Consider the following 26,104-nt stretch of genomic DNA (forward strand, 5'->3'; position numbering starts at 1 on the left):
GAACTCCCACCACAGGAGCTTTGGCCAACCTTCAGCTCATGAACCAAGATCCTGTAAGCCGCAGAGGGTGGCAAAAAAAAAAGAAAAAAAGAAAAAAGAACAATAACAAAGAGTAAAAAATAAAATTAGACTAGGAAACTAAAAGATATTTAGAAAGAATATAAAAAGAAAAATATAGATGAAAAAAACAACTGGAAAGTAAAACAGAACCACAATAGTAAAAAAGAGGAGATAAAACAAAAAGGTGGAAGGGACCTTGGATGTGGGGGTGGGCCTTAGGGGCAGGGATTAGGTGGTGGGCAGGGCCTATGCTTAAGACACACAGGGTTGGAAAAGGCCCTAGGGGGGTTGTGGTGTGGGGCTTAGACTCAACAAAATAGGTGGATCCCAGGTCTCAGAGGGCTGGGGACTCAGCCTGGGAGGCCATCAGGCTTCCCAGACCTGAGTTGGTGGGGCAAACGTGCTCTGCTCCTCTTTCGCTCCTTTGTCCTGGAGGGCCCCTCCTGACTGCCTCTCCTGTTGTCCCCTGGCCTCCCTCCTATGCCCCCAGGACCAACCCAGCCCAGAGGGGGCCTCTGAGGGTGTAGAACCTGGCCTGAGAGCTGGTAGGCTTCCCAGGTCGATTGGACAGGGGAAACGCTTGGCATGCTCCCCACTGATCCTATCCCCCAAGGATCCCTCCAGGCGTGGGAACCCCTACCCCCCGTCACCCCTCAGGGGCACTGGTCCTTTCTGGCCTCCACTTCTCCTTCCCCCTCAGTCCCCCCACATCCTACTGGTTGGCTTGGGGATTCCTTCTGTCTCCTTAGGCATTGAGGTGCCCCACCAGTGTCCAGCAGGTACCCTAGTTGGGGGGAGATGCAAACACCATGTCTTCCCATGCCACCAGCTTTACTCTACCCCTCAGGATGAATTTATGTAACTATCAATGATATCCCACTAAAGCATGACTGATTCAAATTCACACTTTTTCCATTCCAAAAGGTAAATATATTTGTTTATCTTCAAACATATTAAAGAGAAATTTGGTATCAGACAACATATTGTATAATTTCTAAGATGTTGATCTGGCCTTTGAATAGGGAAAGTGAGAACTGTAAAGAGTAATTCTTGGTTGAAATAATTGGTGAGAGATAAAAATTAATTTATATTGGTCATATGACCTGGCTAAAATATAATTCCTAGTGTAAATTAAACTTTATATGCCTAAGAAAAATGAAGCACCTGAGTTCAAACCTGAATTAACTCTTGATTATTAAAGTATCATAGAAGAAAATAAGTCCCTGGAAGAAAGCCCTGCCTCTGATGTAATTAACAACCTTAGTGGAGAGTAGCAAGTGTTCTGATAATTAGGTGTTGCACATGCATGTAAAGGCTAGCAATAGAGGACTGAATCCTGGTCCTAAGGTGGAACTATTTGTATGAGCCCAATATGATGATCTGAATGGTGCACTGAGATCTAGTCACCCTCGTTATTGTTTTGCAGAGAGGAACATTGTGAAACTCATCATGTTTGTCCTCATATAAAGTTGTCTATAATTTTAGAGGTCACTTATTCTATCGGAATGACAAGGACCTTTGACACAATGTGTTTCATATGTAAAAATGTGTCAAATTTCTTCATCTCTCCTACTTAACTGTTTTCTATACATTTTGTGACTATGCAGAGTTTGTTAGTAGGAGTGAGAAAAATGATGTTTAGGATATATAGAAAGTAGATTTAAAAGAAAATTGCTAGAGAGAGCCTCATAACCACTATCAACTGCAATATTTTTTTCCTATTTATTTATTTAATTATTTTTAACAAGGTATAGTTGATTTGCAATATTAGTTTCAGGTGTACAACATAGTGACTCAAAATTCTTATAGATTATACTCCATCTAAAGTTATAAAGTATTGGCTATATTCCCTGTGTGGTATATCATTGTAGCCTATTTATTTTATAAGCTTTGTGACCTATAATTCCCTACTCCTGTTTGACTCCTTACCACTTCCTTCTTCCCATGGGTAACCACTAGTTTGTTCTTTTTATCTGTAAGTCTATTCTGTTTTGTTGTATTCATTCCTCTGTTTAAGTCTTTAGATTCTACATATAAGTGAAAATGTACAGTATTTGTCTTTCTCTATCTGACTTATTTCAGTAAGCATAATACCCTCTGGGTCCATCCATGTTGTTATAAATGACCAAATTTCTTTTCTTTGGCTAAGTAGTATTCCATTGTGTGTGTGTGTGTATGTGTGTGTATATATATATATACACACACACTACATCTTTATCCATTCATCTGTTGATGGACACTTAGGTTGCTTCCGGATATTGGCTAGTGTAAATAATGCTGCTATGGACACTGGGGTGTCTGTATCTTTTTGAATTAGTGATTTCATTTTCATTGGATATATACCCAGTAGTGGAATTGCTGGGTCATATGGTAGTTCTACTTTTAGTTTTTTTGAGGAAACTCCATACTGTTTTCCATAGTGGCTCTAATAATTTACATTCCTACCAACAGTGTACAAGGGTTCTCTTTCCTCCACATCCTTACCAACACTTGTTATTTGTGTTCTTTTTGATGATGGTTATTCTGACAGGTGTGAGGTAATATCTCGTGTGGTTTTGATTTGCATTTCTCTGATAATTAGCGATGGTAAGCATCTTTTTTATGTGCCTGCTGACCATCTTTATCTCTTCTTTGGAAAAATGTCTATTCAGGTCTTCTGCCCATCTTTTAATTGGGTTATTTTCTTTTGGCATGGATTTTATGAGCTGTTTATATATTTTGAATATTAACCTCTTATTAGTATCATCATTTGCAAATATATTATTCTATTTAGTAGGTTATCTTTTTGTTTTCTCATTGGTTTTCTTTGCTGTGCAAAAGCTTTTAAGTTGAGTTAGGTTCCATTTGTTTATTTTTGCTTTTGTTTCCTCTGTCTTAGGAGATAGATCAAAAACATTTGATATAATTTGTCAAAGAATATTCTGCCTATGTTTTCTTCTAGGAGTTTTATGGTTTCCGATCTTTCATTTAGGTATATAAACCATGTTGAGTTTATTTTTGTGTATGGTGTGAGACAATGTTCTAATTTTATTCTTTTACATGTAGCTGTTGAGTTTTCCTTGCACCACTTATTGAAGAGACTGCCTTTTTTCCATTGTATATTCTTGCCTCTTTTGTCATAGATTAACCACTACAAGTGACTGGGGTTATTTCTGCATTCTCTATTATGGTCCATTGATCTATTTATCTGTTTTTGTGCTAGTACTATACTGTTTTGATTACTGTAGCTTAGTAGTATAGTCTGTTAGGGGTTGGGATATCTCAAGCTCTGTTCTTAAGATATTTTGGCTATTTGGGGTTTTTGTGTCTCCATAAAAATTTGAGAATTATTTGTCCTAGTTCTCTGAAAAATACCATTTGTATTTTGATAGGGATTTCATTGAATCTATAGATTACCTTTAATAGTATGGTAATTTTAACAATATTATTTCTTCTAATCTATGAACATGGTATATCTTTCTAACTATTAGTGTCATCTTCAATTTTTTTCATCGGTGTCTTATAGTTTTCTGAGTACAGATCTTATATCTCTTTAGATAAATTTATTTCTAGGTGTTTTATTCTTTTTGATGTGATGGTAAATGAGATTGTTTTCTTAATTTCTCCTTCTCTTAGTTCATTGTTAGTATATAAAAATGCAACAGATTTCTATATATTAATTTTGTATCCTGCAACTTTACCTAATTCATTGATGAGCTCTAGTAGATTTTTGGTGTCATCTTTAGGATTTTCTACATATAGTGTCATGTCATCTGCAAACAGTGACAGTTTTACTTTTTTCTTTCCAGTTTGGATTCCTTTTATTTCTTTTTCTTCTCTGATTGCTCTGGCTAGGACTTCCTACACTACATTAAATAGAAGTGTGGGGAGTGGGCATCCTTGTCTTCTTCTTGATTTTAGAGGAAAGGCTTTCAGCTTTTCACTGTTGAGTATGAGGTTAGCAGTAGGCTTATTATATATGGCCTTTATTATATTGAGGTATGTTCCCTCTATACCCATGTTTTTGATAGTTTTTATCATAAATGATGTTGAATTATGTCAAGAGTTTTTTCTGCATCTATTGAGATGAACATGTGATTTTTATTCTTCAAGTTGTTAACGTGGTATATCACAATGATTGATTTGTGGATAATGAACCATGTTTGCATCCCTGGAATAAATCCCGCTTGATCAGGGAGTATAATCCTTTTAATGTATAGTTGAATTTGGTTTCCTAATATTTTGTTGAGGGTTTTTGTATCTGTGTTCATAGTGACATTGGCTTGTAATTTCTTTGCTTTTTTTTGGTAATATCTTTGTCTGGTTTTGGTATCAGGGTGGTGCTGGCCTTGTAAAATCAGTTCTAAAGCATTCTTTCCTCTGCATTTTTTGGGAATAGTTTGAGAAGGATAAGTGTTAACTCTCTGTAAATGTTTGGTGGAATTCACCTGTGACGCTATCTGGTCCTTGACATTTGGAGTTGTTTTTTGTTTTGTTTCTTTGTTTAAATGATTGATTCAATTTCATTAATGTTAACTGGTCTGTTCATGTTTTCTGTTTCTTCCTGGTTCAGTCTTTGGAGATTGTTCCTTTCTAGGAATTTGTCCATTTCTTCTAGGTTGTCCATTTTATTGGCGTTTACTTGTTTGTAGTAATCTCTCATGATCCTTTGTATTTCTGTGGTGTCAGTTGTAACTTCTTTTTCATTTCTAATTTTGCTGACTTGGGCCCTCCATTTTTAAAATTTTTTTGATTAGTCTAGATAAAAGTTTATCAATTTTCTTTATCTTTTTCAAGAACCACCTTTTGGTTTTATTAATCTTTTGTATTGTTTTTTAAAATCTCTATTTTATTTATTTCTAGTCTGCCCTTTATTTTTTCCTTTACTAATTTTGGTTTTTTTTTTTTTTGTTCTTCTAGTTACTTTAGGTATAAGATTAGGTTGTTTATTTGAGATTTTTCTTGTTTCCTGAGTTAGGCTTATATCACTGTAAACTTCCTTCTTAGAATTGTTTTTTCTGTAACCCATAAATTTTGGATAGTTGTGGTTTTGTTTTCATTTATCTTCAGTTTTTTTTTAATTTCTTCTTTGATTTCTTCTGTGATCCATTGGTTGTTTAGTAGCATATGGTTTACCCTTCACATGTTTGTGTTTTTTGCATGTATATATATATTTTTTGTAGTTTTCCAGTCTCATAATGTTGTGGTCAAAAAAGATACTTGATAGGATTTCAGTTTTCTTAAATTTACCTTGACTTGTTTTGTGTCCAAGCTTGTGATCTTACTCCCTGTATTTCACCAAATTCCATTCATAATGTGTCTTCCCTCATTGGGTGATATGGTAGCTGATGATTACCTTGTGTGTCCACAAATGCTTGGTAGGGGAAGATATGTCAAGTTTTAACGTTTTTGTTTGACAGATGAAATATACAATTGTATGTTTGTACAATAAGAATGGTAACTATTCAACATCTTCTATGTGGCAGGAACTGCATTTATGTTATTTTGTTCTTTACTTACAATAACCAGAGTTTCCATTAGAAAAAATAAATTAGTTTTCTTAAAAGACAAGTGAGGGCTTCCCTGGTGGCGCAGTGGTTGAGAATCTGCCTACCAATGTAGGGGATGTGGGTTCAAGCCCTGGTCTGGGAAGATCCCACATGCCGTGGAGCAACTAGGCCCGTGAGCCACAGCTACTGAGCCTGCGCGTCTGGAGCTTGTGTTCTGCAACACAAGAGGCCGTGACAATGAGAGGCCCACGCACCGCGATGAAGAGTGGCCCCTACTCGCCGCAACTAGAGAAAGCCCTCACACAGAAATTAAGACCCAACACAGCCTAAATAAATAAATAAATTAAAAAAAAAAAGACAAATGAGTTGGCCAAAATCACACAGTACAAGTGCAGGGATTTTGACTCATTTCTCTGATTCCTGAGAGGGGATTGATTCTTCTGCACTACACTACCTCCAACTTACAGACTGATCCTTGCAAATATATTTTTGTGGTACTTTTGTACTACAGGGTCACTGAAGTAGTGAAATACCCATACTATACTTCAAAAGCAGTAGCATCAAGACAGTTTCCTTTTTATAAAGAGTTGTTTTCAAACCAGATGCTTGTGAGTTAGGCACTTCTGTCAGGTTTTCATCCATTCAGAAGATAGTTCTTGAGAACACTGAAAATACCCTCTGGAGATTTCTTTCTCAATATTACATTACTCTATTGGACAAAAAGTTCTGTTGCTGGGACCTGATTCTTCTGAGTTCAAAATATATTATGGGTGGGAATAATTTGAACAAATGTCTCATAGCATTGGAGGGGAAAAAAACTACAAACAAGCCTCAAGAGAAAATCATTTCAGTGACTTGCCAAATTCGAAGAATGAAGCCATTATACCTTAAGCTAACAGTTAAGGCCTTTCACTGTCTGCCCACAAATTGTTTTCTTCACTCCTATAATCCTATTACCCAAAGCCAAGTACCATCCTTACTAATTCTCCAAGTGTGCATGGTTCACCTTGTCTGAGACTGTTCAATCTAACAAACCAGTTGATATTTGTTTAAACAGAGCTTCAGCCTAAAGTGCATTTCATTTCTGTAGCTTATAGCCTTAAAAAATGAAGGCAGTTTTATGAAAATACCATTCTTTTCCACGCCTTCTATGAAAAATCTCAGCCTAGATTTATGGCTGTTTACTCACATGGCCTATGTAAGTTATTGGGCATCTTTCAGTCTTAGCACTTATTGCTTCCTGTCTTTTATTTTTAGTTATCTTTCCAAAGGTTTACGTATTGTTTCCCATTTAGAGTGTAAATTCAAATGAGGATAAAACTTGTACTGTGTGCTGTTGTGAACCCTTAATAAACCCTACCACTGTTGTTCATGCAAAGTATATAGACAGTCATTTAATACTATTATTTATTAATTGTATTGGTGATATGCCTATAACTGTAAACAAATCAAAAGTTTTCTAATATATAATGAACAATAATACCATAAACATTCCATTCTTATGTGAATATAGAAGTAGGACACTATTGATTTAGTGGTAATTAAGATGTTTGGGGAACTGTCAGACAAATTGGTATTATAGCCCAATTTTATAGGGTTGAAAATATTTTATCTATGTAAAGTTTACATATGAAAATATAGTAATGTCCACAGGTCTTTAGTATCACTTAATGATTAGTTCTATCCAAGAATTTATGTAGAGAAGTGATACTCTGCTGTGGAGATCTCATGTGTCACAAACTCAGATGTACATGAATTATTTTAACCTATATTTTTCCCTGTAAGTTATGAATCCTTTGAAATAAGAATAGATATATGTATACTAGATCTGTTTTTTAGACTGAATTCCCAAGGTGGTTTAGAGAATTTGAGAGATTAAGAGAGTGAAGACTCTGCTCTTGTAAACGAGACCTCAACAGGTGAATTGGGCTGTACATAGTTGTACTTTTCCAGTATGATATTTCAATATTGGAAGTCTATGGTTTATATCCAAAGAGCCAATTTTGATGAGAAATATGATGGAACACACTGTTAGGTATTGGGTATAGTTTTAATGGTACTATCAGAATTTAAAATTATATTTTATCCTAAATGACAAATTATGAAATATTTTATCCTAAGGATTCATTTTGCATGACATTCTTTCAATTTTATGTTTTCCTCTGTTGGAAATCCCTTAACATTTTTTTTCAAAGGACCAGAAATAATATAATCAAGAGAAAAATGTTTATGAAGTTAAATAATACCAAATAAGAAGATGTAGTTTCAGCAAGAGTAATGAGATGGGACATTCATTGATACCTGCTTTCTCCTGTTAATGAAATTATTTAAAATATTACTATGTACTTCACAAATAATTCAGAGAGATACATTTTGACAAAAAAGATATATATGCTTTATGTTATTGATTCAGAAGTACATTTCTGGTTATTTCTGTTTTTTTTCTTAGGATTCTCTAAGACATATATGCTTTACCTAAATATACAATAGCATTGTATTCTATACATAATATAAAGTAATACTTCAGGAAGTTTACACCCTTGGTTGTAAAAATAGAGGAAGAAATAATCCTCAAGAAATTTACAATTACATGGGGAAAATAAGAGAAATAACATTGTGGGACCAAATTTGAGAAGTGCCAAACTATGGTCACTGTGTTGGCCTGACTCACTATTGGCTCTGAATCTCTCCAACCCATGCAAATAGAACACATTACTCTCCAATTAAATGTCCTATTTCAGATCTGAGGACCAATTCTGCCTTTAGGCTGATGGATTATAAAGATCTCCATATCTATAGCACATTTTTGGAAATACATTTTTTTCTTTCGGCAACTCATTCTGCCAGATGCAGATCCCTAAGAAATACAGCTGGGGGCATGACCCAGCCAAATGCACATTCTTATCTTTGTCCCATCTTATCTGTGTATACGGGCTCCATAGATAGAAAGGAACTTAAACTTTCTTGCTGAAGTCTAGAACCTCAAGCGAGTTTAGAGGAATTATCTCTGCCCTGGGCCCCTACCAGTATTTCTTTAAAATATGCCTTCTGAAGATTGAAGCTCTCACTCTGTGGATCCCCCTGAACTTTTATAATCCCCACACTCTTCCTTTGCAAAACCCAACTGTGGAGTCAAACTATACATTCTGTGTGAACAATGGCAGGCTGTCTATGTCCTCTCCTCTTGGAAGTAATTTTTTCATTTTAATGTACTAATTAGATTCTATTGTTATTATTACTTAGGTGATGAACGATGTCAGTTAAGGAGAAGAAAACCAATAACCAAACATTGTTATTGACTATATGATTGATAATAATATGTTGTAAATATGCACACAAAAATATGAAAATATCATTGAAATAATATCATAAAATGTTTAGGTTAGTACTGAAATTATTTTTTAGTCAAAATATTTACTTTTTTTTTTTTAAACTAGAATACCTTTCAGGTTTATACCAGAAAGTATAAACCCCTCTTCTCACCCTTATTTAGTATAGAGCACTTAATCAAATTTTACAACACAATGTTTTGTTTTTTAAAGTGAATTTTAGCTTATTCAGTTAGAATAATATCCACAATATAGATAAGAAAGATAGACTCAACTTTTTACCGTTGATCTTCTATTCATGCTAGAAAACTTCATAAAGTTCATGGAAATGGCAGTAGTTATTCTCCTTTCAGAAACTTTGGTTACAGTATCAGGAGTTTATTTGCTTTTGTTGTTTTTTAGTATATTTTAAAAGATAATAGCTTCTAAAAACAATCTTATTAATGTAAAGTTTTAAATGTAATATTCAGTATCTACCATAATGGGTATGTATCTCTCATTTCATATTTTATTTCTCTGTTATCCTTTTTTCATTGTCAACTAGTTGTACAAAATATCTGCATGTCGTGTACTTAGTTGCAAATATATGTTGTCCATTGTACTCTTCAAATTAATATCTATTAACAAATTGATACGGGTAACTAGATCGGTATGGGATGAATAGGTTTCTGAAAGTACTGCCTAGAGAATGGCCTCACTTTCGGCCAACTGTCTTGTAAAGTGCCGTATTGATTTTGTTATAAGGAACATTTGAAATTCTGAAAAGAAATCAATAGGAGGCCCAAATAATTTAGATACTATCACTTAAATCAATACTAATGTATATTGCTTTCCATTAGCTATTTGATGTGACATTTTGAAGTATATATTTTGTGATTTATGTTATTTATATAAGTTGGTTATAAACACTAAAAAGTGATCTTTTATATACCTTATTTAAAAAGTATAATTACTTTAAAATATTGGCTTTCATTGTGACTTTGTTAAATAATCAAAATAAAGACTTCTTTGGATTTTGTCTTATTGTTTATTAAAGCTCTCTCAAAATAAGAGAATAATATAGCCACCCATTTATACTTTCAAAGTTTTTTTAGAAATGTAAAGAGAATTTTAGAGTTCAATAACATTTGAAAAAAAATTAGGTTAAGAGAAAACCAATTAATGAAAATCATATCCGAGTCACTTTGAGATGACCAAAATGCATTTTATTAGTTTATTTGTTTATGTTATTATTTAGCAGTCATGATAATTGACTGTGGTTACCAAATATTTTTTCCATTAATCAAACTGTGTTTGAACTAGTGCACAAAATTACAAAGTTGCTTGGATTTGACTGGTTTAAATAGTCTCAGATAATTCATTTATTCAATTATTCTAAGTCAGTTCCTTGTAACTGATAAGCTATGTTAATACATAATCTTTTAAAAAATATGCAAGTTTCTTAAGTAAGCATATTTAATATGTTTAGATAAGGAAAACTCCATATAATATCTTAAAATTCTATGATGTCCGATTACATTTTTAATATGAATCCCTGCCTAGCTCTTAGAAAAGGTTCATAGTGTCAGCTTACATATGAATAAATTAAAATTGATAAAAAATAAAAATCAATATTGGTAAGTTTATTTTTTAATATATTCCTTTTAGTGACTAGTTAAGTATCATGGGATGGGGGCACTGAAGTCCCTCATATCTAAATGTGAATCACATCAGTGACTTTATAACCTTGAGCAAGTTCTTCAGCCTTAGAGAGCATGTTTCCTATTCTATAAGTGATAAAATAGCATCACTTACCTCATAGGGTTTTGTTGGGATTTAATTAAATCACGCAACATTAAGATCTTAGAATACATCCTGACAAATAGCATTTTTTAAAAATGTAGGTTAAGTTTTATTTTAAAATTGTTTCACTTTTGAAAGGATAATCCCTCGGTGTTTGTCATAAGTTTAGAAGCAGTTGTTTCTATTATACTTATCTACCATAGCCTTTTAATAGGCTATCAATTATCAGATAGTAAACTTTCTCCTCAGCAATGATTTTTGAGCAGAATGACAAAAATTTGGTTGTGTATCCCTTACCTTAGGAAGATAATGGTATAGAAATCAAAATTGCTTATTCCCATGATTGTACTATCTTCTTCTATCACCTCAGTGATGTGGTGTGGGCTTGTGGGGAAGCTGGGCTGAAGGTAGAGTGGGCCTGAGGCCAGTTTCCGATGGCCACTGTTATCCACATTCCTGGGGAAGATCGATGACTCTGGACACAATGACAGCTTATATACAGCAGCTGTTCAAACTCTTCTGGTCACCCTATACTGACCACTCTAGACAGAGTAACCATATTGGGCACCCTAAATTCTTAGGATAAGTTGTAAAACACTTTCAGCTTTCTGTGAATTCCTACTTGCCCTCAGGAAAAACATATCTGATGATATGTTAATATGTGTGTGTGTGTAAATACATATGTATGTAGATATATGTCAGGGTTCTTCAGAGAAATAGAACTAGTAGGAGATATGTGTGTGTGTGTGTGTGTGTGTGCATGCACACGTGCATATATTTATTTATTTATAGATGTATGTGTATATAGATATGTATATATGAGAGAGAGAGAAATGAATGAATGAATGAATATGGGGGAGATTTACTGTAAAGAACTGGCTCATGTGATTATGGTGGCTGAGAAGTGTTGACCCAGGAGAGCTGATGGTATAGTTCCAGTCTAAGTCCAAAGGCAGGAGAATACCAAAGTCCAAGCTCAAAGACAGTCAGGCAGAGAAAAAGAATTCTTTCTTACTCAGCCTTTTATTCTATTTGGGCCTTCAACAAATTAGATGAGGCTTACCCACGTTAGGGAGGGCAATGTTCTTTACTCAGTCTATGAGTTAAATAGGTTTACATTTTTTAAAGATGATTTGTGATCAGAATCCAAATTCAACTGACTAGAGGGGGTAGGCAGGTGGCATAATGGGTAAGATAGGCTTGATATGCACAAAAGGGAAGAGCTGTGATAAATTGGAGGGCACATTCTCTTTCTGAAGACACTCAAACTTAATTAAAATTAAATATCTCCAGGATAGATATGCCTTCAGACATCTAGTCTGTGACACTTGTCTAGATGCTCTTTGGAAAACAAATTGTAGGGAAGGTGAATAGGGTTGCATGGGTTTTTGTAGGAGGCTACTTCAATAACTGAGGCCAAAGATGATGTAATCTTGGAAGATTGATGGCAATAGAAATAATGACAAGTGCATATATTTTAGATATGTTTTGAAGTTGTAACCAATAAAACTTGGATTGGAATGTGGAGAGAGGAGAGAGAAAAATGGGGTAATTAAGTGTAACTTTTAGGCTTTTGGATGAGCATCTAGTTTATGGTGGCATTTTCTGAGAATGGAGAAGAAACAGGTTTGGGGGGAGTAATTTCAGTTTGGATATGCTACATTTGAGGTAACTATCAAATTTCAAGCGGAGACTTCAAACAGTTGTGTACATAAATATAAAAGTCTAGAAATCAGAGGAGATTCTAGTGCTAGAACATAATTTTGGAAGGCATCAGTATGGAGCCATGGGACCAGATGAAATCTTTTGGAGAAATGCTGTTGATATCAAGGACTGAAAACTCAAGCACTGAGAGAAAATGTGGAGGAGTATATTCAGCAAAGGAGACTAGGAAGGAATAGCCAAGGGGTAGGAAGAAAACCCATAAAATGCAGAGTCAAGAAGTCCAAGAGAAGAAAATACTTCAAAAAGAAGGGAGTGGTCAACCTCAAATAAAGTTCTAAGAAATATTCTATGATGACAACAAACAGGAATCAATTGGCCAATATGAAGGTCTTTGGCAACCTTGATAAAAGACATTATAGTGATTGCAGAAGACAGAAATCAAAATGGTGCAGATTAAAAAGTGAAAAGGAAATGAGAAGATGGAGATGTACTTGCACATTTTTAAGTTTTTATGAAGAGAAGAAATGGGGAATATCTGGCAGGACATTCATAGTAAATAGGAAATTTTGTTTTGTCTTGGTTTTTACAGAATAATGATAGCATTGTCTTTCTTTTTATTACAGAATAATATTAGAACATTACAATATTGAACAGAAAAAAGTCATATAGTAAAACAAGGACTGACATCCTTAAAGTGAAAGGGAATGCATAAGGAGCCCACAGGGAAGAGGTGCTCTGAGAACTATAGTGATATTTCTGCTCTGTAACAGGAAGACAAAGAATATGTGTATAGGTTTAGTCATATTTGTAGTTTTGATGGTAGGAGATGAGGGAGTCTGTTTATACTTCACTGAGAAAATGAAAGCAGTTTAAAGACAAGCTCATCAGATGAGAAAGGAATGAGGATGTTGGAGAACTTAGAAAAGCAGACTTTGTGAAATCACCCTTATAATGTATGGGAAAGTGCACTCACTAGGGAAGTGTAATAGGATTGTTAAGAAGTGTTCTTTTGAACTTTGTGGTTATGAATTAAATTAAGAAAAGTCCACACAGTTGCGTGATTTTCTCCCACTCTTTCAGGTGGTCCTATGTAAACAAAAAAAGCAGATATGTAGGCTGACCTGGTGTATTAGTTTCCTAGGGCTGCTGTAACAAAGTACCACAAATCTGGTGGCTTAAAACATAAATTTATTTTTGTCTCCCACTTCCAAAGGCTAGAAGTAAGAAGAAATCAAGGCATTAATGCGGCCATGCTCCCTCTGAAACCTATAGGGGAACACTTTCTTGCCTGGTTTACTGACAGTTTCTGGTATTCCTTGGTATACAGCTGCATAATTTCAATCTCTGCCTTTGTAGTCACACGGCATTCTCTCTGCATGTTTCTATCTTTAAATGGCTGTCTTCTTATAAAGGCACCAATAATATTGGAATAAGGGCCAACCTTACTCCAGTATGATCTCTAACCTAACTACTTACAAATGCATGGAACCTGTTTGCAAATAAGGTCATATTCTGAAGAACTGGGGTTTAGGACTTCAGCAAGTTTTCTTTGACAAGGGAACACAATTCAACCCATAACATCTGGGTTGATCTTTGCCAGGTGAGTATGACTGAGGGAGAAGCTAAATGTTAACTCTTCTAACTCCAGGAAAGTCAGGTTTGTTTTTAGAACTTTTTCTACACTTATAAAATGAGAGAGTTTGTCTTGATGGTCTTTTATGTACCTTCCAACCTTAACATTATATGATGTATCTATCTGTATTCTTAAACTTCATTTTAGTCTAAGGGTAGTAAAGCTTTCCACTCATTTTAGATAATATAAAAACTTTTAATTTTTTCTTGATCTATTTCTACAGCACAAAGTGAAATGGACATGTAGATTTGGCTATTTTAGGGAGATCTAAAGAAAATAAACAGTTAACACAGGCATCATAGGATTGAAATATTTAGCTTGCTTATCTATATTTACTGTTACTCATCAGGAAATGGTTATACTGCATGAGTAAAGAAATAAAATCAGCAGAAATAAAACTGGTGGTTGAATTGGGGTCTACATGCTAACTTTAGTCCTTAAACTAATCATAGGACTGACACTATTAACCTTATCTTTATATGATGCAGTAAATTATATATTGCAGTTCATTGATAGATGCAAATTGTAGTTTATTAGAGAAGTTACTCAAGTGTTATATACAACAAAAAGAATTTATTGTTGTAATTTTTATGATTTTAGTATCAATAGAGAAAAGAAAAAAATATTACAGCTCAAAAAATACATCAGCTACTGGGATGACACTTATTTTTCAAAGACTGTACCTTGCTTCTAGTTCTTCTTTTTAATTTTAAATTATCTAGCTTGCTGAATATCTGTATTCTGCAGCTTTTTTTTAAAAAGCTTTTTGGATTAACATTGCCTTTTGTCTCAGGAAAAAAAGTGGCATATATTCTTTTTGATGGATTTATTATATGAATGACAATGATGCTATTTGATTGGCTACACTGTGTATAACTTATGCTCCAAATTATTATGGAAGTGTTTGTATTGAAAGGTAGCAGAAAATTAAAAATACAGAGGCAAGTACCTTCTCTGTCCATACAATCAAGTGAAATTGGCATTTTCTATAGTGTAGTAAAAATTTTCTTCAGGCCCTGTGGTATTCTTAAAGACAAAATGCATTAACAAATGGAATTAAAATACCTAAATATGATTATTAACACTTTCAAAAATGAGAATTATCCCTTTTATTTTTTTAATAATACTGTTGTAAAAATAATACATATACATGAGAAAAAATATACAGTGTGAAATCGTTCCTGTGTCTCCAGTGACTATTATGTCCTGGGTCAATCTCTATTCTCTTCTCCTCTAAGTATCTAAAGAAAGTTTCAAATATGCTTTCCTAAAAGTGCACTTGCTAGCATTTGATTCTTGCATTTCTCTGTGTCCTTGACTCCTCTATAAACCAAACTACATGGAACTCCAAAGTTTTATTTGACTTTTTATTAAGGGATAAACTTGTGAAGTACAGGCTTCCACCACTGCTTATCAGTTCACACCTATTTATTGTCAATCTATAATAATATAACTAAAATATATACAATAAATAATATATAAAGTAGTATTATAAACATTTTTATTACAGGTGGACAATAAATTACTATTGTTATTAAAATGTTGGCACTTTGTTGATTGTATAATGTATATAAGGACATTTAATTCAGGTTTCTTATTAAGAGTTTACATTCTATTTGGGGAGAAAGCAAAAAACTGTTTTAAAACACAAACTTTGGGGACTTTCCTGGTGGTCCAGTAGTTAAGACTTCACCTTCCATTGCAGGGGGTGCGGGTTTGATCCCTGGCCAGGGAGCTAAGATTCCACATGCCTTGTGACCAAAACAACATAAAATAGAAGCAATATTGTAACAAACTCAATAAAGACTTTAAATAAAATGCTCCACATCAAAAAAAAAACCCATGAACTTTGGATTCAGGCAGAGCTGAGTTCAGATCCTAATTTTATCATTTACTATCAAACCAAAGACACTGGGCTTTGTCTTTTTCAGGAGAAATCCAAAGCAAATTAGCTCAAGCTTAAAAGGGAATTATTAATTATTGTCAGGGCTAAGATTCCTTTCAGTAACTGCTCGATCCAGGAGCTCAAACAAGTTAGGCAAAGTTCTGTTTCTTGCTTCATGTGTTAGTTCTGATTTCCTCAATGTATTGATTTCAGTCTGCATGTAGTTTCTTCTTTAATATTCAGAAAAGTGGCCACTAGCTGTTCCACACATACACCATTTGTATATGCAAGATAAAGAATGGTGTACTGTCTCCTACTACCCTCATTTCAAATCTGAGGGAAGAGTCTGGTTAGCCTAGCTTGGCTCACGAGACTTCCCATGTGGCACGAGAGGACTAAAATGCATTATAGATTGTCTTGTCAAGATATGTGGAACAAGAGGGCTTCCCTGGTGGTGCAGTGGTTGAGAGTCCGCCTGCCGATGCAGGGGACACGGGTTTGTGCCCCGGTCCAGGAAGATCCCACATGGCGCGGAGCGGCTGGGCCCGTGAGCCATGGCCGCTGAGCCTGTGCCTGTGCTCTGCAACAGGAGAGGCCACAACAGTGAGAGGCCCGTGTACCGCAAAAAAAAAAAAAAAAAAAAAAAGATATGTGGAACAAGAAAGTGTAGATTGCCAAAGGAAATATGGTTGAAAAAAGTAGGGTATAAATGAGACTATGGGAATCGAAAAATAGCACAAATCCAGCTACATGTTCAAATTCCAGCTTTTTCAACTTTAAAATCTGAGTAATCACACTTATCTCATGTAAATGTATGTAAAGTGTTTGGCGTAGTACCTGGGACATAGTGTGTATTAATGACAGGATTCTTATTATAATTATTATATTATAATCGTTTTTATTACTTGAAATAATGACTACTAATACTCATTTAATGCACACAGACATGTACCAAACACTCATGCTTGATAGTAGAGAACTAGAAATAAATCAAATTTCCTTCTTTGGCAATATATTAGACTACATATATATATATTAGACTTTTGCATATATTAGACTATAATTTGAAGGTATTTCTCTGTGTACACCTACATACATGCATAAACATGGGGGGAAGAAAGGTAGAGAAAGAGGCACTTAGCAAGTATACATTATACAAGATACTGTATTTGACCTAGAATCATTATATGGGAGTGCAGAAAGAGAGTGTTTGATTTTAAAATTTTAGGCCAGAGACGTCTTCAAAGAAAAGATAATGAAGCGAAAATTTTCAAACATGCACAGGAGTTTTTTAGTCAGAGATAGTAGGAAGGACATAGCAGCATGAGTGATGGCTAGAGGTATGAACAAGCGTGGAAAGTTCAAGAGACTAAAGGCATGTATTCATCTATTGCTGCAAAAAAGAAATTACCACAAATTTAGCAGCTTAAAATAGCACATTTTTTAAAAATCTCATGGTTTCTGTGAGTCAGGAGTCTGAGAATGGTTTAGCTGGATTCTCAGCTCAAGATCCCACAAGGCTGGAACCAAGGTATCAGCATAGTGCATTCTCATCTGGAGGCCTGACTAGGGAAGAATCCATTTCTATGCGTATTTAGGTTGTGGGCATAATTAATTTTTTATGACTGTTTGACTAAGGTCCTCATTTTCTTGGTGGTGGTTTGTCAAGGCTACACTCAGCTCCCATGTGCCACCTGCAGTTCCTTGCCATGTGGCCGTCTTCATAGACTCTCTCACAACATGGCAGCTTCCTTCTTCAGAGCCAAGAAGGGAAAGTCTCCCTCTCTCTCTGGTCTGCTGAGGTGGGGTCTTATGTAATGGTCATATTTACTTCCTATTGTTTTTTCCATATAACACAGTCTAAGCCTGTAATGTCCCATCATGTTTGCCATAATGTGTTGGTGAGAAGCAAGTCACACTTGATGAGAGGCAGTGAAACAAAGGCATAGATCATTGGGGAATCTTCATAGGATATGTTTGCCACAGGGCAGTTGAATAAAGCTTGGGCTGGGAATTAGTCATGAGGATAGAAAACAGTAAATAGAAGCCGTATTATGAAAGGTCTTGAATTTTTTGCTAAGAGATTTGAACATTATTTTCCAGGAAATTGAGTATCATTGGGAAATTTTAAGCAAGGAAGTGGCATAATCAGATCTGTGTTTGGGAAAGACAGCACTGCTGAGATAATGAAGAATGGGATGGAGTAGGGACAAAAGGGAGGCAGGGAGATTAAGGTAAAAGGCAGGATCACACAGCTTATAAGGAACCAGAAAGAGTGGGAATGGGAATGGAAGATTAGTCATAGAAGATTCAATATATTGAATTTAAAAATGTAATTCAAATTTGTGCCTAGATACCACATCAATAAAAAAGATAAATACTTGTTTCAAATATGTTCTTCTCTAATAAATTACATTTTAAAATTTCATTTAAAAATGTTATAATGTTCATTCACTTGACATTGAAAGTCCATTAAAAAGTAAATGATTTCATAAGTTTCCAGTGTGCTGTGTTAATAATGATGTGTTGCCCAAATGCCACAAAATTTGCATATTCAATGAATATTTGCATATTCAAACAAACAGTATTTGTTTACCTTTTATGTTAAAATAAAATATGAACATTTCGATAATATTTTACTTAATAAAGACAGAGCTTAGAATTTTGTGAATATTTTGGCTATGCATGAGTCACTTTGGCACATACATTTGTAGTACACATATTTGGCCCATTTGTATTTCATCTTTAGAATTGGGAAATTATTTTGCAACTGAAGATACTTTATCCTTGAAATACAGGATTGAGCACAAATATTATATATGAATTGCCACATTGCCCCTTTAATTCAGATAACATTTCATTTTCCCTTTGCAGGCTGATGTTCCTTTGCCTTGCATATGCTGTGAGGTCCTATGCTGACAGCAAAGCTGAATACCAAAACCATCTGTCAGGACCCAGGGGAGTTTGCTATTTTTCACTGCTTCCTCATTGTGTAAGGTCAATACTACAACAAGGTATGTTTCAATAAATATGCAGTGAGAAGAGAAATTGTCTCAAAGTAGGAACTACCAGCTGTCAGTACAATTAGTTACAAAAGAGCAGGGAAGTAGCCTTGAGGGCTTACAGATTCATTTGGGAATTGATTTCCATGGGGTTCTGAGCTTTGTTCTGCAGAATGTCTTTTATCAAAAAAGAAGTATATGTTGAAAGTGGCATATTTTAAAATATTTCTTTCTACATAATCTCTCAAGCATTATTGTTACAGATCTATGTACATTTTGTTGTTGACAGATACAACTGTAGGATATAATGTATATATATTTTTTTCTCCAGAGAAAAAAGGCTTATTATGTTTAAAAGGAAAAAAAAAGAGATTTGTGTTCAGCCATCTGTGGTGCTGGCTGTAGGTTAAGAATATTGTCATTGGAGCACTGATTCCTGAGATAATTAATTCTAAAAGGACTAAGTTAAGTATTAATGACTTTCAAGAGCAGGGAAGCCCGGTGAAACATATGCCACTCCCACATTAAGTATACTGTTTTTTTTTCTTCAAAAAACTGCAATAATCCATTGCATTATTTTGAGGTTGGTTAATATTTTTAAGAGAGAATAACGAAAAACACTCAAGGTCAAATAATTATACACTGTGCCAATCTTAAATATCAAAAATGGTGTCTTCATTCTTTTACTCTTTTCCTGAGTATGATTAATATTTTGGTGCAACCCTATGTAGTTTCCACTTTTCGTGGCAAATTATAAGCAACTGTCTTTCTCTATCCTTTTCTACACAAAATAGATCATTTTGACTCCAGTGATAAATACTTTAAAAGGAATAAACAGCATGTTCCAGGTATTTAGAAGCAACAAGGTACTGAGTACCAAGACAATTTGTTCATTAATATGGAGGAGAGAGTTAAAAACAAACAGGAATTGTTGGTTGTAGGTTTTCCTGGAACTACAATTTGCCTAAGCTACTATCTCCTAACTGCTGCTTTTGTAAGGACAAAGAAAACTTAAAACTAAAAGGCTTAATGCTGTCTGAAAATAAGGGAAGTGATTTCCCTCCTCTCCTTTTTCTTAGAGAATTTACTTTAGACAAAGCTAGGTAGGCCTTTTGTCAATTTTTGTTACCCAGGAATTTTTTCTCAAGGACGTGGTCACCATCTCTTTCAAACGTGGTCGTCAAGAAAGATAGGGTCCCTGTGTCCCAGCTGCTCTGGGAAGATCGGAGTCCAACTGCAGTGGGCACCTTGCCCTGAGCAGCAGAGCAACCTCCTGACATAACGTAGGAGGAGTTTGTTTTTCCTCAGGATAAACCCTGTAAGTTGAAACAGATGGCCACCCCAATTACCAGGTAGAGTTAGCATAAACTATTTGTGACAAAAGGCACTGTCCAGTCATTGTGCTTGAAGACTACTCACTGTCGATCTTGTAATGAGTTGTATCTGCTTGGCTGTATAAGAAAGGAAGATTTCTGTCTTCCCAATTTATTAACAGATAGCCAATGGAATGTATCACATTTTGGTTTAATGTTTATTCAATAATATAACTGTTTTCGGACTCCACTGCATTCGTGGAGAGGTTTTCTGGGTTGAGAGGAAAAAAATTTTTTTTTGGTTTTGTAGTTTTTTTTCCCTTTTAAATTATATTTCCCTGATAGTTTCTTTCCCTTTTACAAGTAGAAGTCATTAGGGATAAGGATTGTTTACAACGTGGCACTTCTTTATTTACAGCCCACTAAAGATGCTGTGAGTATTTGTGCATTATATTTTGTTTGTTCATTCCTGCCAATACATCTGTCTTAAATATTTAAATCAGATAAACAATTGTACTTGCTTAGAAAGAACTTCAGTGCATGGTTTATTGTAAAGACATGATGTCAATACTAATAACTAATCAAAATTACTACATATTCTAGTAGGATTCTGTCAAAAAGTGTCTTTTGCATTTCTTGTGTGTATTCTAAATACATTAAGATTTTCATAAAATTTATATGTTTTATAATTCCAAGGCATTCAAATATAAACTTTAGAAGAGACTCTCATATTCTGAAAATGAGTTAAACATATTTAAATGGCAAATCTTTATTTTCTCGAATAACCTACTGTTACAATGCCACTTTTTCTCCCAAGAATATCATGCTGTGATTATGTTGAAATCGATATGGTGCTTTTAATGGAGTAGGTAAAATGGCATGATGGTTAAAAGCAGGAGCTTTGGAGTCAGATTTTGTAACTTAAAATCCCAGCTTTACTTTTTGTTATCCGTGAAAACACTAATGTATTACTTGGTCTCTAGGCTTCAGTTTCTTCTTTAAGGCAAGAGAAATGTGTCTTGTCAGGCTCCTTACAATGAGACTTTGTGGTGGAAATTTGCCTGCAGGAGATTCATTGGGGATTGCTCACAGGAACAGCACCTCTAAGGAAATAAGGGAAAGAAGTTGAAGTCAAAAGAATCCTTAGCTGATCCTAGGTAGCTCTGGAGCTAGGGTTGTCCTTCAGAAGTATCCCAAATGAATGCAAGAAAGTTGGGCTGTTGTATTAGGTCACTGACCACTCAATAGTGTGGGCTGTTCCCCCAGTAGGGGCATAAACTTAAATGAGGCAGTCTCTTGGGCTCCAGAACATGTCCTGGAGAAACAATAAGGTGCAAACCTTTAGCAGCCAATACTTCCAGCAGCTGGGGGAATAAATGCTTTGGTCCTGAAAGGGGGCTAGAGGTGAATCCATCTGGGCAGCCTAACACAGCATCCATTCAAAAAGATATTACTACCTATATATTTGTTTTAATATTTAAAAGAAATCTTCGGTGTAAGCCCTTAGCTCATACATAGTAAATACACTAAAAATGTTAGCTTGTAAAAATAGGTAAGTTTTCATTCTAGGTAATTTATTTATTTAGATTAAAATGAAGTTTATGTCTGAAGTGTACTGTTGGCTTACTAGAACTTTTAAAACACAATTATCATTCTAGGGAATTTTCTTTGGGAATGACCTTTAGCTTTCATAGTGAATTTGAAAATTTCTTTTGTACTAAACTTGTCATTAAGATGAGCCATTTTTATACTCTGCAGGAGTTTCAAAACTTCTGACCCAAATTATGGCAGAGATTTTCAAATTCTGACAATTCTTTAAAGATTCAAGACAGAATAAGACAGAGTATCAATGATGTTGCTCCTGTATTGATAGCAATCTATTATGTTGACGGAGAGCCATTCCATAAGCGTGGGTCTGTATTACAGCAATAAGTTTTTGTTATTTAAATAAATCCTAAAACTAATTACTCAGTGGAGTGCTCTTCATCAATGGAATCAACTTGAGAGGCATTATATATATTTCAATTTCTATTTTAGAATTTTCCATATGGCCAGTTTCCTAGCCATAAGCACACAAAATTTAAGATTAATATTCAATAAGACAATTTTGGACATAAAGTAAACTCCCCCATCTAACTGACAACTATTTTCATCATGCCTAGTTTAAATATTTTTCTTATTGTCATATTTAAATCAAATATATTCACTAGACACAAGATTGGACAATGTGAACTTGAATATCATCCATGTTAAATGGGAGGTGGCGCAGTGTAGTGATTTTGAGTTTGATGAATTTGGTGTAAAATTCTTACTATGCTACTTATGAAGTATGTGTGATCTTGAGTAGTTTATTAAATCTCTCAAGGCCCAACTTTCTTCATCTATGAAAAAGACAAAAATACATCCATCTTTTGGTTTTTGTGAAGATACTATCAAATGGTGAATTTAAATGAAACAAACAAAATAGTGTTTGATATAGACTTTCTTAAATTATGCTTGGCTTTATTAATAGCTATTGTGGTGACCCAAGCCCTGAGGGCAATTTTTAAGAGAAATTCCAGAAAATGTTTTGATAATGGGAAACATTATTAGAATAAGTATTTAGCCTCTGAACGTGACCATTTTGGAAAGAAAGACACTCATCCAAAGGTATAAATATTGGGATTAAAAAAAAAAATTATGTTACTTAAAGGCATAACTGCTGCAATGTGGCTTACCCTCCGAGGGCTGGATTTTCTTTGGAGAAACGAAATGAAATTTGAGATTTTTGTCACTAGATGGCAAACTTTAATATAATCCCACAAATTCCTTCCTTTAAAAAATGTGTCAAATCTGCATTTTTCTTAGAGAGGAGAAATTCCCCCCATAGCGTTAGCCTTATTAGTGTACAAAAAACTTAAGCTCTTAATATTTTTTATAAGTGTTAACTCTATAAAAATCACATAAGAAATATTGTATCAATTTTAAAGATAGAATATAATATAAATGTACTTGAGGATAATTAGTGCTTTATTTCTTTGAATAACTTTTCTGTGCTATTATTAAATTTACTCCAGTTTGTTTACCTATTTTATACCTCTCCTACATGAAGACTTCTGTAAGAGCCCTTCAGTACAAAAAAGAAAACAATTTTCTCAGCTTTGGGGCTCCTACTGAAAGTTGGGAATCTTGCTGTGTTCCTGCAAGCTCTTTATCTTTTTATCCTTTATTTAAGTAATCAAAAAACCTCGAGTCTCGTCTCTCTATGAAATAGTTAAGGCCACTGACTGCCTTCATTACACTAGGGGAAAATGCACAGGAGCTGGATTTTTCTTTTCCATTCTGCCCTTTATCTTCCTGCAAAAAAACATTGATTTCCCCAGAAGAATTCTTTGTGCCTTTATTCTGATGACTGTGTCTTATCTGGCAAATGCTACACACAAAAAGATGATGTTATAGACATGTTACTATAGAGAAGTAATGTTCATTTCCATTTGTGTTCATGTGGATTTAGAAGACTGATCATTTCATGATTATGTCCCTTTCTGTTTCATTTTGCTGCTGACAAATTTAAAGGTTGTTTAAATGAACTGTTGTTTTTGTTTAGCAACTACATCATTTGCTGAAGCATAAGCTGTATTCAACTAAACCAGTTAGGAGATAAAGATAGATATAGACATATCTCTATCTAATATAATCTATCATCTATCTACCATAGAGTAAACTGAAGTTAATTCAAGTAACTCCATTCCCTAATTATGTAGTTGTTTTTATTTTCTAGCCAAAGAGCTAGATTTTGCATTTATCCCTGTTGAATTTCATTTTGATAGGATCAGCCCATCCTTTCAACCTAAGAGCATGTAGATTCTCTAGCTCAGCAGTCAGCAAATTATAGCCAACAGGCCCACGGCCTGTTTTTGTAAATTAAGTTTTATTGGAACACAGCCACATGCTTTCATTTATGGAATTCCTATTGCTGCTCTCATGCTACAGTGGCAGAGTTGAATAGTTTCAACAGAGACCTCATGACCTGGAAAGCCTAAAATATTTACTATCTGGCCCTTTACAGAAAAAATCAGCCAAACTCTGTATCTAATCTAACCTGTTAACTATTTTTTCCAGATAAAATATGCAAGTAGTTGTGCAAAAAAAAAAAAAAAAATTAACTGCACTAACAGTTTAAAGGTTGAAAGGGATCTACTCATTAATATATAAAACAGAAGTGTATTTTGGTTCTCACTGCCATGAAAATAAGTGACTAAGATTATTAGCAATGATATTAAATTTTGACTGATGATTACTCTCTCCCTAGTATCTGACTCCAACAATGCTTCTACCACACAGAGAGAGTGGTCCACTGAACCTCTTCATCTTCATTACCCAATACTCCTCTTAAACTCATTCCTAGAGCAGATGGAGATTTCATAGGGCCTGAGCTGCAGACAATTTAGAGGCCTTTCTTATGATGAAGAATAAAAAGTCAAATATAAAATTAGAAATGAAAATGAATCTCAGATAAATATTCTAAATATAGCTAAAATTAAGTAAAAATGGGAAAAATCTCAACAAATTGCAAATTTTAAAGTTAAAAAATACCACAAACAGCTAAAAAAACAGAAAAATAGCACATATGATATTAACTGTTTGACTCACCCTTTAATGTTTCTTATTTAACACTTTTAGTTGTAATTACTTCTTTTTATGATAATGGTTTTGTAATATAATTTCCTGTAGAGAGACCAGAAAGATTTTTTTCCAGCGTGAATGGTCAAAATTTTTGTTTTTAGTATTAATAGGTTATAAAAATGTCAACTTCCCAAATTGTGGTTAGTAATACCAAGTGATTTTTTAAATTGTCAAATGTGGAGAAAGCTGTATCAGATTTTTTTCATACACAAGCTGAAAGGTTCAAATGACACTGTGTATTTTGTCTCTATACCTGTCCACTCCCCAGCCACATTTACCTAGTTGCAAATGCTGTAAGCTACTTCAGTATCTCAGTGTGGCCACTGGTCCAGCACCTTTGTGTCAGGGCTCATGGTATGTGGTAGGAATATTCCTGGAAAACATTTTTATATTAGAACAGTTAACATCAGTCACCATACATAATTAAATTTTTTTTCTTGTGAGGAGAACTTCTATGATTTACTTTCTTAGCAACTTTCAAATATGTAATACAGTATATTAACTATAACCACCATGCTGTAATTATATTCTCATGACTTACATATTTTATAACTGGAAATTTTTACCTTTTGACCCACTTTACCCATTTTGCCCACTCCCTACTCGCTGCCTCTGGCAATCAACTATCTGTTCTCTTTATCTATGAGCTTGGTTGTTTGTTTGTTTGTTTTTTAGATTACACATATAAATTAAATTATACAGTATTTGTCTTTCTCTTTCTGACTTACTTCGCTTTGTATAATGCCCTTGAGGTCCATGCATGTTGATAATGGCAAGATTTTATTCTTTTTTATGGCTGAATAATATTCCATTGTGTGTGTGTATATCACATTTTCTTTATTCATCTATTGGTGAACACTTAGGTGCGTGATGAACACAATAGTCCTTATCTTGGCTATTGTAAATAATGCTGCAATGAACATGGGGGAGCATACATCTTTTCAAGTTAGTGTTTTTGTTTTCTTTGGATAAATTCTCAGAAGTGGGATTGCTGGGTTGTATGGTAGTTCTATTTTTTAATTTTTGAGAAAACTCCATAGTGTTTTCCAGACAGACTGCACCAATTTACATTCTCACCAACAGTGCATAAGCGTTCTCTTTTGTCCGCATCCTTGCCAACACTTGTTATTTCTTATCTTTTTGATAATAGCCATTCAAACAGTGAGTTATCTCCTTATGGTTTTGATTTGCATTTCCCTGATGTTTAGTGATGTTGAACATCTTTTCACGTACCTGTTGGCCATCTGTATATCTTCTTTGGAAAAATGTCTATTCAGATCT

The sequence above is a fragment of the Globicephala melas genome, chromosome 5 (assembly GCF_963455315.2).
Source record: "Globicephala melas chromosome 5, mGloMel1.2, whole genome shotgun sequence".
Lineage (NCBI taxonomy): Eukaryota > Metazoa > Chordata > Mammalia > Artiodactyla > Delphinidae > Globicephala > Globicephala melas.